General features: G+C 41.3%; 1 long non-coding RNA gene across 1 annotated transcript in view; it reads right to left on the reverse strand.

The window, feature by feature from the left end:
- Positions 1 to 10551: 10551 nt before the first annotated feature.
- LOC125530136 overlaps positions 10552 to 12926 on the reverse strand; it is a 28456-nt gene continuing 26081 nt past the window's right edge. Inside the window, exons 3-5 of the long non-coding RNA XR_007292840.1 lie at positions 12229 to 12301; positions 12004 to 12135; positions 10552 to 10843 (exon numbers count right to left, since the gene is read on the reverse strand). This is a non-coding gene — a long non-coding RNA (uncharacterized LOC125530136). The remainder of the gene's footprint in view (positions 10844 to 12003; positions 12136 to 12228; positions 12302 to 12926) is intronic.

The raw sequence follows: 12926 nt of genomic DNA on the forward strand, positions 1-12926 counted from the left end.
GTCAACTGATGACTGTACATGCTGACTCAGCCCGTGGACCCCACTGTTCATAGACATAGACTAGCCAATACCCTAGTAACAGAAGTATTTAGGCATTTAAATTCTAATTAACTAATTTCAGAAATTCAGAAAAAGGGATTTTTAAACTTTGTAAATTAATATAAAATAAACTGTGACTCGGATGAATAAACTTTGTACATGAAAGTTGCTCAGAACGACGAGACGAATCCAAATACGTAGTCCGTTCGTCCGTCACACACCCCTAGCATAGCAAACACGCAACTTTCCCCCTCCGGACCATCTGTTCGAAAACGTGAAACACCGGGGATACTTTCCCGGATGTTTCCCCCCTTTGCCGATATCACCTACTACTGCGTTAGGGCACTCCTAGCACCGTTACTTGTCATGTCATGCATCGATATGCATCTGTTTGCATTGTATTCATTGTTTCTTCCCCCTCTTCTCTCCGGTAGACTACGAGACTGACGCCACTGCTGCTGTCCCGATCGACTACGGTGTTGACGACCCCTCCTTCTTGCCAGAGCAAACAGGCAAGCCCTCCCTTGATCACCAGATATTGCCTATTCTTCTCTACTGCTTGCATTAGAGTAGTGTAGCATGTTACTGCTTTTCATTAATCCTATTCTGATGCATAGCCTGTCATTGTTGCACCAGCTGTTGATACCTTACCTGCAATCCTAAATGCTTAGTATAGGATGCTAGTTTATTATCAGTGGCCCTACACTCTTGTCCGCCTGCCATGCTATACCACTGGGCCGTGATGAGGTGATCACGGGCATAATATATACTTATACTATTACATTACTTATGATACTGTTCGGAGATGGGGGCTGAAGGGGCAGGTGGCTTCATCCAGGTAGTGGTGGGCCTGGGTTCCCGACGGCCCCCGACTGTTACTTGAGGCGGAGCGACAGGGCTGGTTGAGACCACCTAGGAGAGAGGTGGGCTTGACCCTGGTCGGCGTTCGCAGATACATAACACGCTTAACGAGATCTTGGTATTTGATCTGAGTCTGGCTACTGGCCTATACACACTAACCATCTACGCGGGGACAGTTATGGGCACTCGATGTCGTGGTATCAGCCGAAGCCTTCGTGACGTTAGCGACCGAGCGGCGCGCGCCGGGTTGGACCGCGTAACGCAACTTCCTTTGTAATGGATGTTGCTAGGTCTGCTCACCGGCCGCATTCGCAACATGCAGGTGTGCAATGGGCGGTGGGCCCAGACCCATGCGCCATAGGATTTAGACCGGCGTGCTGACCTCTCTGTTGTGCCTAGGTAGGGCTGCGATGTGTTGATATTCCGAGGCCGGGCATGACCCAGAAAAGTGTGTCTGGCCAAATGGGATCGAGCGTGTTGGGTTATGTGGTGCACCCCTACAGGGAAGTTAATCTATTTGAATAGCCGTGATCTTCGGTAACGGGACGACTTGGAGTTGTACCTTGACCTTATGACAACTAGACCCGGATACTTAATAAAACACACCCTTCCAAGTGCTAGATACAACCGGTGATCGCTCTCTCACAGGGCGACAAGGGGGAGGGTCATCGGTTAGGATTATGCTACACGATGCTACTTGGTGAACTTACCATCTACTCTCTTCTTCTGCTGCAAGATAGAGGTTACCAGAAGCGTAGTCTTCGATAGGACTAGCTATCCCCCTCTTATTCCGGCATTCTGTAGTTCAGTCCACATATGATAGCCTTTTCCATTTGATACCAATGCATACATATGTAGTGTAGCTCCTTGCTTGCGAGTACTTTGGATGAGTACTCACGGTTGCTTTGCTTCCTCTTTTCCTCCTTTCTATACCCGATTGCTGCGACCAGACGTTGGAGCCCAGGAGCCAGACGCCACCGTCGACGACGACTACTACTACTCGGGAGGTGCCTACTACTACGTGCAGCCTGCTGACGACGACCAGGAGTAGTTAGGAAGATCCCAGGCAGGAGGCCTGCTCCTCTTTCGATCTGTATCCCAGTTTGTGCTAGCCTTCTTAAGGCAAACTTGTTTAACTTATCTCTGTACTCAGATATTATTGCTTCCGCTGACTCGTCTATGATCGAGCTCTTGTATTCGAGCCCTCGAGGCCCCTGGTTTGTAATATGATGCTTGTATGACTTTTTTTTATTTGTAGAGTTGTGTTGCGATATCTTCCCGTGAGTCCCTGATCTTGATCGTACACGTTTGCGTGTATGATTAGTGTACGGTTGAATCGGGGGCGTCACAAGTTGGTATCAGAGCCGACTGCCTGTAGGAATCCCCCTTTCCAACTCCTTGGCCGAAGTCGAGTCTAGACATTACAAAACTTTTACTAACATGGATGCGTGTCTTACGGGCCCACGTCGCCATTTGGGTGGTATTAGGATCTTTTACTCCTCGTCTACACTCTAGGACTCTGAGCTCTCTTCTATTCGGGTTAAATGATTTTGCTAAAAACAAAACTAACTTTAGGTTCTCGATAATAATTTCTCCCAGAGAGCCCCTCACTTCAGATGATCGCCTGATGCACTAAAAGAAATTATCCAATGCAGACATACAGTTACAGTTAAAACTTCAAGCAGATTTTGTACGTATTTTTTTTTATCAAAGAAAATAAGCATAAACATTAGCACCATTGGTGCCTTCCATGCTGGACAAAATAACATGCAAATAAAAATCTGTATAAATTTACTCCTGATCATGGCCAACACTAATTAGCATGGCCCTATGGGCCACAATTGCAAAATCTAAGTATGATCCATGAGAAGATGCACACAAATTTAACTACTTGGCATAAAATAGCATAAGTTCATCATCTAACAACAGTATACTAAAGAGGTAAACAATCATAGAATAGATTATGTGTGCAGATATGATGATATATAAGCCTATTCGATTATTCCATTCGATGTGATGATATGAAGCGCACATTGAACCGTCTCTTTCTTTTCTGAAAGCAAATAACACCGGGATAATCTTCAGTAAGAAGTGCACACAACAATCATGTCAGAGAATATAAAAAAACTCGACTCAAAGAGCATTGTATTGGGTTCTTTAACCTGCCCTACAAAACCTGCACTATAATTCTTAGAGAGATGGGTTGAAAGAAGAAGGCAAGTAACCTGAGAACAAATAAGAAGGTAACATAATTGCAACTGAGGCCTCAGGGTTATATAATTGCTAGTCAGGATTCAACAGCAACAAATGTGAAAAGATCTTTTTTCTATCTCGAGGTTTTAAGATCAATATTAATTTTCTACCCCAAGACACTACTCTTTTGCACATCTAAAATACTTTGCTGGACCAGAACATTGTGCAAACTATATCTCCACTCCAATGGGTGCTCCTCTTCTACATGCGCGCACAAGGAGGCGACCTCATGGTCCTCATAGCAGTAGGGGTAGGCAAACTCGGGTCTGGCCACCTTCTCGCCATCCATGTCTAGCTCCTCCATTTCTAACCTTCTAGCAAGAACTTTAAGGCATGTCGGACATATATGAACAAAGTGCAAATTTAAAGATTTTTAATATTCAAGCATACTAACTGAAGGAGCTCCTTAATGAAAATGGAAAGAACAACTTGAAAACAGAGTGTCATTTGTGCGGAAGTTCACAGAATGAATAGGAGACAATAATTTCCAACAGAAGAAAGAGGATAGCCTAAAGGAGACGACAATTTCCAACAGAAGAAAGAGGATAGCCTAAAGGAGGATAGGTTGATAGTACTTCTTAATTTAGTTACCCAGTCAATTTATTTCCGGCCTTAACCAGCCTCTTAATCATCCTGAAATTATGGGCATGCCATCATATTCCTACCTTCAGCAGCATATTAGCATCAGTTATATCTAGCATTGTCCTACTCTTACCTTCAGCAGTATTTTCTAAAGAAGTACAGGAGGCAAAAATTAGCAGCTATTATACACTAACTGCATATGGAGAACAGGAAACATTAAAATACCTTATCTAAATAAAGGAAAAGTGTATATTTATAATACTATATGCAAGTTATTTATGGACCGCACTATGGTCTAGAAGCGATGGAAAATTGTTACCTCAGAAATTTAATGGAATGACAAGAAATATTTTCCAAGATATAGCTCCGAACACCATCTTTTCCATGACTATAGCTAGAGGGCCTGGAATGAGAAGGTGGTAAGCAAAGTAAGCAACAATCTTATTTTGGAGAATAGCCATTACATGCAATTGATGGAATGTCATGGAGTAATTCTCTTGCTATCAAGTGCTTGTGAGATAGCCCTTTAGAAACCCGATGTATCATGAAATTTTGAAGGATTAACTAAAAGCACACACAGAATACAAAACTGACGCTTTCTGAATATATTTCATGTCCTTTGGATACAATCAAATAGGAGGAATTGAGGAGCATTTCAAACCAAAACAAAGAATTGATCCTAACTACTAAAGTGCAGTTGCTTTAAAGCCTTGAATTATTTTGCTCCTACTCCACCAGGAAAGTGCAGGCCTTTAAGAACCAAAACATTTAAGAGTGGAACTAAAAGAACAGTAGTTCAAATCCTCGTAAGCCATGTTGTTTATATCCTTAAACCCAAAAGGTTGCCTCTTAGCATCTCTGTTGTTCTCTTGGTCCTTAGTAGGTGCCAGCTTATCCTGAAGAAAAGGCAGTTGATATCAAATTATCATTAAATAAATCCATACTTAACATGTGGATCGTGGGGAATGGCGAGATGCCATATTGGGGTTCGCAACATGAATAGAAGACCACTAATTTATAGAAGGAAAAAAGGCCTAAACACCCTTAAGAAAGACCATGATGGCGTACTAAATATTTGGAAACACGAAGTTATTTTGTCGTCGAAAGAGAAAAAAAGATGAAAAATTAGAAGACATGTAATGAAGAAAACATATGGTAGAAGACGAACTGCATTATTATATAAACAGAAAGAAACAAGTCTCTGGTATATAATTATTATGATAAACACAACTCTTCATTTAAATAGAGAAGCCATGCATTACTACATGCAATCACACAGTTAGGCAAGAAAATAGGCTAGTCACACTCATGTTAAGTGATCACACAGTATCAATATAGCAGCGATATGTAGAAAATGTGTCTTAATTATACAAAGCAGATTTAGATACTAATGGTGTACTCACAACATGGCCATCTGAAGTCCACTCAATGATATCCCATTTGGTTTTAATGTTCCTAGTTGGATCAAGAGGGCTGTGCTTCTGGAAAGAGATAGGCAAGTATATGTAGTACCTCACATTAATACATGATTTGGTTACATGCATGTCAACACACCTTTTCACATCAACTACCAATTTAAACGAAAATAGCCAAAAAACTTAGTAGGAAAACTAACACAATGCAGAGTTGCAGACCAAGATTTACTTGGTATTAGAACAAATCATACAGATTCAATCTTTGCTCAATGAAAACTGAGGAAGAACTCTATAACTATCCTAATCTGCACTGATCACTACTAGGGAAAAGCCTAGCAGCAGCGCGGGTTTTCGGCCTTTTAGTAGCGCGGGGGCCGGCGCTACTAATAAGGCGCTACAGCTAACGTATAGCAGTAGCGCTGGTCCACCCCGCTACTGCTACACAAGTGTTGCAGCAGCGCGCTTAAAGGAACCTCGCTGCTGCTAATAGCTATAGCGCGCTTCCCCTGTGCGCTACTGCTACAACCGCGCTGCTGCTAACTTTTCTCTACTCGCTACTGCTAATTTTAGTAGTTTTTTGTTTTTTTTGGCATATTTGTTTTGTATTTGAACAGGCTTTATAGAAGAATCTTTAGCACATACAAATGTCATCATGATACACATACAAATGCCCGCGAGACCACAAATGTAATCATAGCATATACATACAAATAGTCTCGTCATAATCATCATCCAACACAAAGTGGTATCTTGTCATCATCTCGAAAATAGCGATACATGCAAGTCTCGAATACTTGCAACTACAACGTCATCCATCTAAACAAAGGTATACGCGAGAAGAGCTATCACTATGAGTGAGAGCGGAACTATGCAGTACATGAGATGGCGGTTATGAGTCCTCTCTTGCGCTAGCGTGAACCTCAAGTAACTAGCTTCTCCTTCTTGTCTGCTTTTGAAGCCTTTATGGCTGGCGTCCGAGAACCCATTCACTTGCGCCTGACACTCATGCCACTCGTTGTACACCCCCGGAACCTTCCCTTTGTACACGACATAGCAGTTCCATCTCGCCATCAAGAAACTAGGTACCTGTTAGAGATGCATGTTCATGAAGAGGATGTACAATCATATATATGCAACAAAATATACTAGAGAACACCGAAAAAGAAAGGGTTAGCAACTAGATGCAACTAGGGATCGTGGACATCACAAAGTTGCATCGCTACAAATAGTATACAAGTTCAACCGACACATATCATCATCATCGGCATCATAAATCACTAGAAGTTCCATCCTTCCATATCATCGAGGATGGACCCTAGCTTCTTGAACGGCGTGAGGTCTAGACGTTGCATGCCTATGCGAGTTCGGACGTCAGCTCGCGATATAGGGCCGTGGTGGAACATCCCCTTCTCATCGACGACTTCTTTCATGATGATCGTCGCAATGTCGCTTTGGATGCGAAAGAAGTCATCTCTAAGTTTATAATCCGCTTCTCCATGAGATTCTAGCCACTTGTGGATATGATCATCATTTCTGCTTCTCATGCGAAGCTTTTGGTGATCCGTGTTGAACTGAATCATGAGATGGAGGATGTAGAATCCATCCTTCTTGCTTGGTTTTGGGACTTGGATGCAGGAGAAGTTAGTTTTATGCGCGAAACCCATCTTCTTGTTCCTTTGTTTCCTGATCTGCATGTGGCCACCTCTAAAGCTGAAGCCTTGGAGAGCATCATCTAGAATATTCATTATGTGGGTGTAGTCTTTTTTCTCTTAGTCTCTGGAAGGGTCAAAATACACGGCGTGGGAGACTTGCGGATAAAGAACGATAAGGACGGCGCGCCCGTTGCTGCGGGGAAAAGACACCTCAAATTATTCCCCATAGAGAGAGAAGGAATGATTGAAATGTATGAAAGGGTTGTTCGAAACTGACTTACTTTGGATGATAAGGCACGAGGACAATTTCGGCATGACCTTTCCTAAAAAATGGACATATCGAGCGCCTGAAATTCACCGGAACGGAAATGAATCAACATTTCGGCATAACATAGGCAACTCGGATCATTTACCAAAACATGACATGTCCAAAACACGACATATCCACATATCACATGCCCAGTTCAAATTTGCATATAAATTCAGCAAATTTTGAAACCTATCTAAATTCATAACTAAATAGATAACCTAATTAACATAACTAAAACCTAAGTAAATTAACCCTAGCTAGCAGAGAGAGAGGGGGGGTGGTTTACAGAGGGTGCAAGGCGAGGAGGCAGGCCCGACGACGGCTGAGGTTGGGAGGGGAGGAAGCAGAGGAGGGAGGCGGGGCCGACGGGTCCGAGGTCGGGGGCGGGCGCGGCGGTGCGACGGGGCCGGGGAAGAGAGAGTGGGGATTTGGGGGAAAAGAGGCGGGATGAAGCAGGGAGAGGGAGAATTTTGGGTTAAGTGGACGTAGCAGTAGCGCGTTTTCACGAAACGCGCTACTACTATTACGAGCAGCTATAGCGATTTTCTGCAGAAACCGCTACTGCTATCTTGACTAGTTGTAGCTCTTTTTCACTAAAGCGCTACTGCTATAACCAGTTTCCCTTTTTTTCTTTTCCTTAGCATAATAGGAACATATATATTACATCATTAGACCCTTGCATAATAATGGCTAAGTGTGTATACAAAATAGGAACATATATATATTACATCATTGGACCCATGCATAATAATGGCTAATTAAGTGTGTATACAAAATAGGAACATATATATATATATTACATCATTTGACCGATTCCATCCATGAAACCAGTCATGAGCAGGTGCGCTTCGACACGACCATCGACATGGGGGTCAAGCCAAACTATTCCTTTGCATTTTCGACACGGACATAAAACCTCTGTCAGGTTATTTTCCTTCATGTCCTGCACCGCCGACCGCAACCACCTGTCCACCATCGTTCCACTGACCATCGTCAACTCTGCACGGTAATAATAAACAAATTGATTGTAAAAATGCGTGCATTCATCAAAGTCATACAAAAATTCGGCATGACCTTCCTTAAAAATAGGACATATATAGATCTAGAGTTTGCCCGGAATTCGCCGAAACAGAAATAAATCAACATTTCGGCAAAACATAGGCAACTCAAATGCACAATTTGGCGTCAACTCATGCCACACACACAATTTCCATAAAAATATCACACACATGCATAAACATATTTCCATTTTGCAAAAGCATGAAATATTAATCACACCTCTATCTCGAGATCGAGCACACGGTGGAGATGATGATGTAGGGAGGTCAAAAGTGCACAAAGCTCTTATTGACAAAGAAAGATCTAGTTAGGGGGCAAATAGGTCACTTAACTAAATGCTACATGTACCTAGCTAGCTAATTTGGGAGGAGACAACTTCAACTAGTGGAGGGGGGAGGAAAAAGAGAAAGGAGATGAATAAATGGAGGTGGTGTAGTTATAGCTAGGAGTAATGAAGAGAGAGAAAGGTAGGTAGAAGAGGGAGAGTAATGGGGGGAGAAGTATTGAGGAAGAAGAAGAGTGAGAGAGGGAGGATGTGGGAGGTAGGGGAAAGGGAGGAGAGGAGATGGGGAGGGGGAGGTGGAAAAGGTGGTGGGTGCTGCGTCTTAGCAGTAGCACGGGAGAGAAAGTGCGCTGCTGCTAAGAGCGTAGCAACAACGCGCTTTCCTGTCACGCGCTACTGCTAAACGGGCCAACCCTGTGCATAATTTCAAAATTAGCAGCAGCGAGGTGACAAAAAAGTGCGCTGGTACTATGGCATTAGCAGTAGCAGGCTCCCTGGCGCCGCGCTACTGGTAAACTTATGTCGTTGTGTACTGTCGGTGGATTTTTGTAGCAGCGCGGTTTAAGCGTCACGCGCTACTGCTAAGTTTGCACCAGTAGCGAGCTTTCCATAGCCGCGCTGCTACTACTTAGCAGCAGCGCCTGTTTTTATGCCGCGCTGCTGCTAAGATTCTGTGTATAAGGTTTTCCCTAGTAGTGGATCATTGCATGATATCAATATTCCTCTTTTATAGAACTAAATTTCGACAACCATGTAAGCTCTAAATATTGTTCTTGATTAAAAGGACAAAAGGGTAAACAAATGGAATAAGTCTCACCGGGTAATTTGGAACAACTGATTCAACTTCTATAATTTGACCCTGCTAACAAATGATTTATTGGATAATTTGGACTGTTGTACAAAATTTAAGAGTGGAACTAATTGCTCAGTTTCTAATTTTTTTACTTGGCACATCCACTGAATAAGGTGAGCTCATTCTCTGAAGCAAATAAAAAATGCTTGGGAAAATTCTTAGAAACAGTAGTAGCAAGTTAAAGATCAAGTTTGAAGAGTAAGGTCTAAATGGCATCTCCCTTTTTCTAAAAGGCAAAAGATCTTATTGGCCTTGTGACTGAATAAGATGTGTAGATGAAGAAACCATCACATGAAGCTGCTCAATACAACTTAAATGAATTCACTAACTTGAAGTAACAATGAAGAAAGAAGAAAGGATTCATAAAATGCAGATTCTCTCTTCTTTGAACATATTACATGACTCGACATCTTGTAGGAAAGGAAAAAAGCAAAGAAGGATAAAATAAGAAAAAATCCATGAACAGAGCATCGAGGAATCAGTATAACAATTTTGAAATACAATAATTTCAATATCTTGCAAAATCACAATGCAAAATTAAGCAGTTATGAACAATTAGAAAATACATTATACTGAAGGTTGAGTATAATTTGTCTTTTGGATTGAGCAAATATATAGCTGCAGAAATTTTGCAAAATCAACACATAAGAACCTAAGGCTCTCTAGACTCCTTTTCCTTGCTAAATATGCAGGCTTTCCATGGAAAATTTTACAATATATTTGTTCTATGAAGAGATGCTTCCTTTCACTCCTTTTTTCGAAGCAGGTAGCATGCCATCAGCAGCCCAACACCGAACAGCCAGCGCCCAGTCACAACAATCATGCACGCACCAACAAGCAAGCAAAAAACACAACAGGTGCCCGGACACACACACATAACTAAGCCGCTAAGCAAACACACAAGAAGAACTCGTAGCTAGCAAGCAAGCGCTAGGGCCACCGGTTAACATGACAGCCACAGAAATATAACCAAGCTCGCTGATTCCCCAACAACATAGCATTCACAATGCAATACGACACAACCAGGCGAGCTTTGACACAATTACCAAATCACATAGTTCTAGACTTCTAGTAAAGAATGGTCCTATGAATTGAACAGATGGATTTCAAAAATATACTTCCGCCTATAGGCAAAATCATGTTAGCAGTGCCTGCATATATTTCATCTGGTATAACAATACATTACTTACACTCAGAGAATTAAAATCCTAGATTTAGAGTGTGAAGCTAACCAACCAGAACAGTATGTCACCGAATAGGAACAGACCAAATATAAACAAAGAAGTGCAATTCCCTTTTCCTTATGGTGGTGTTCATTAGTGTAACATACAAACCAACCATGTCACCGAGTATTTTTGTGCTACATATAGACTGAAACGAAGCAAGATAATGTAACCTGACAAGAAGTATAGTATAGCTGATTTAGAAATTGAGAACTGGCCATTCCAAACAAAAACAACATTGCTGGTGCTGCAAAAATGGATAATCCAGCGCCAAATAGCGATGCCTCCATCAATCAAATCCCTAGGAATTTTCCTGCGGATATCAACACAAAAAAACAAATCTCAGAACATGGTACCACTATTTGGTTCCACACCTGTTCAGGTACAATAGTCGCCTGAGATTTGTTACCGTTCAGGTACAATTATTGATACGACCAAGGAGGCCAAGGGATGGTGTTATCAATTTAATATGTGATCTAAAAAAAACAGAAAAACAAATTACCTCAAACCAGTTTAATATGTGATCTCAAAATAAATGAATGAAGCAACACATGTATCAATAATTTAAAAGGAGGCATGATTGGTTTGAGGTAGAAACAATGAGCCTGTGGGATGAGAGGCTTCATCTATACCCAATCGATGGCACTAAGAGACACATCACTCTGACCTATTGGTTTGTTGTAATTATATAGAGATGGTAGGAATCCACCAAGTTTCAAACAAATATATGAATATAAGAATCTCTAATACCATATACTAATTGCTTGGAACAAAGATGTTACATATACATGGCAGGGAAGTAGGTATTGATGCTCCTCTTCCTACATAAACTGAAATGCAAGCATTTTGCCACACATATCCAGCTAGCTTGTAACCACCTTATAATTACATGTATCAGGATATGCACATTCATAATACTTAGAGCCCTTGGAAGAAGACCATATCATATCCTAACATGATTGGATATCTCGACTGTAAATAGTAAATATATGAATTGTAGTGTCCATATTTTTTTCTTCTGAGTTCTGTATATGACACATATACACCAAGAAAAGGAATAGTTCAGTTCTGTGACTGAAATCTATCATCCTGATAACACCATTCGTCTAATGCAGTTCCACATATATGTGATACGGTTATAATTAGGATTGGCATGCACCTTTTCCATGAGTGTCAAAGATACAAAATTATCAACTTGTTTCGTTTGAGCAATCCCTTTGCAGCTATGTATGTCTTCTTAATTATCACTCCATAAGAAAAAATGGCACTCTGTATTTCTAGCCATCAATTCAAACCTACACATGTAGCAAAGCCCCAATAATACAATCGCCAAAATGAGAAATGTTGGTCTGCTTAGAGCACTGAGACCGACGCATGAAGCACCAACGAAAGTGAAACATGCAAACAACTATGACCAGATGCAAACGACCATGGCCGGGGAAGATTTGGAGGAAGGGAGGAACATTTACTTACATCAGTGTGAAGAGAAAACCAATAGAGAAGCTGGAAGAAGGCACATCAAGACATAGAACATTAGGAGGCTGAGTAGGAATAGTAGAACAACAGTTTAACCTGAACCACAGTGAGAAAACATTCTCCCAGATCCTGGAAAAAAAATCCATGTTCAAACATTAGTTGTCCCACAAATGTTGTTTCTTAAGCTAATACAGACTAAATGAAAATGATAAACTAAAGTACCAAATTGGAACAACATTCCTTCACTCGTGGCCGTACTGAATCCATATCCTCTTTGTTTACATCTGGTTTGTATCTGCAAAAAATTGCAACTTGGTGAAGATTTACAATAGAACGCTTTGAAAAAAATATTGCATGCATGGTTTTAATATTGATTTCTAACTATCAAGATTTGAGATGATCTGCAACATGATCATCTCCCAGGTCCCAATCCCATAAGCAGTTTTCAAATTAAAATGAAACATGACTTGAACATTTGGTTGGGTGGAGTTAATAAGCTTAGTAGTAGAAGAGAGGCTTCTCATAGATCACAAATAACCTGACTAACACCACCTCTTCTCTACTAACACTGCTTCTTCTTGCGTCCAGTAAAAGAAAAAAATACATGTAAGATCAACCACTGTAGCGACCCGACCCGAATGGATCAAGTCTCTGTGCTTATGTGTCATCCCTGGATCAGTATGCTAACACACACAGTACTCGAAGGATTTATAACAGAGGTAAATCACATGTATAAAGTAACGTAAATACTATTACCTCAATCCATATAGCGGAAGCAACAAGGTTGTGGTTTCCCATCAACACCAACGGCAAAGTTGAGTGTAGAAATCATAACCCTAACGTATCACTTACTCGACGTAAGAAACCTGCAACATGAGACGTTGCAGCCCGAAACAGGTCAGTACATTGAATGTACTGGC

The sequence above is a fragment of the Triticum urartu genome, unplaced genomic scaffold, assembly GCF_003073215.2.
Source record: "Triticum urartu cultivar G1812 unplaced genomic scaffold, Tu2.1 TuUngrouped_contig_61, whole genome shotgun sequence".
Taxonomy (NCBI): Eukaryota; Viridiplantae; Streptophyta; class Magnoliopsida; order Poales; family Poaceae; genus Triticum; species Triticum urartu.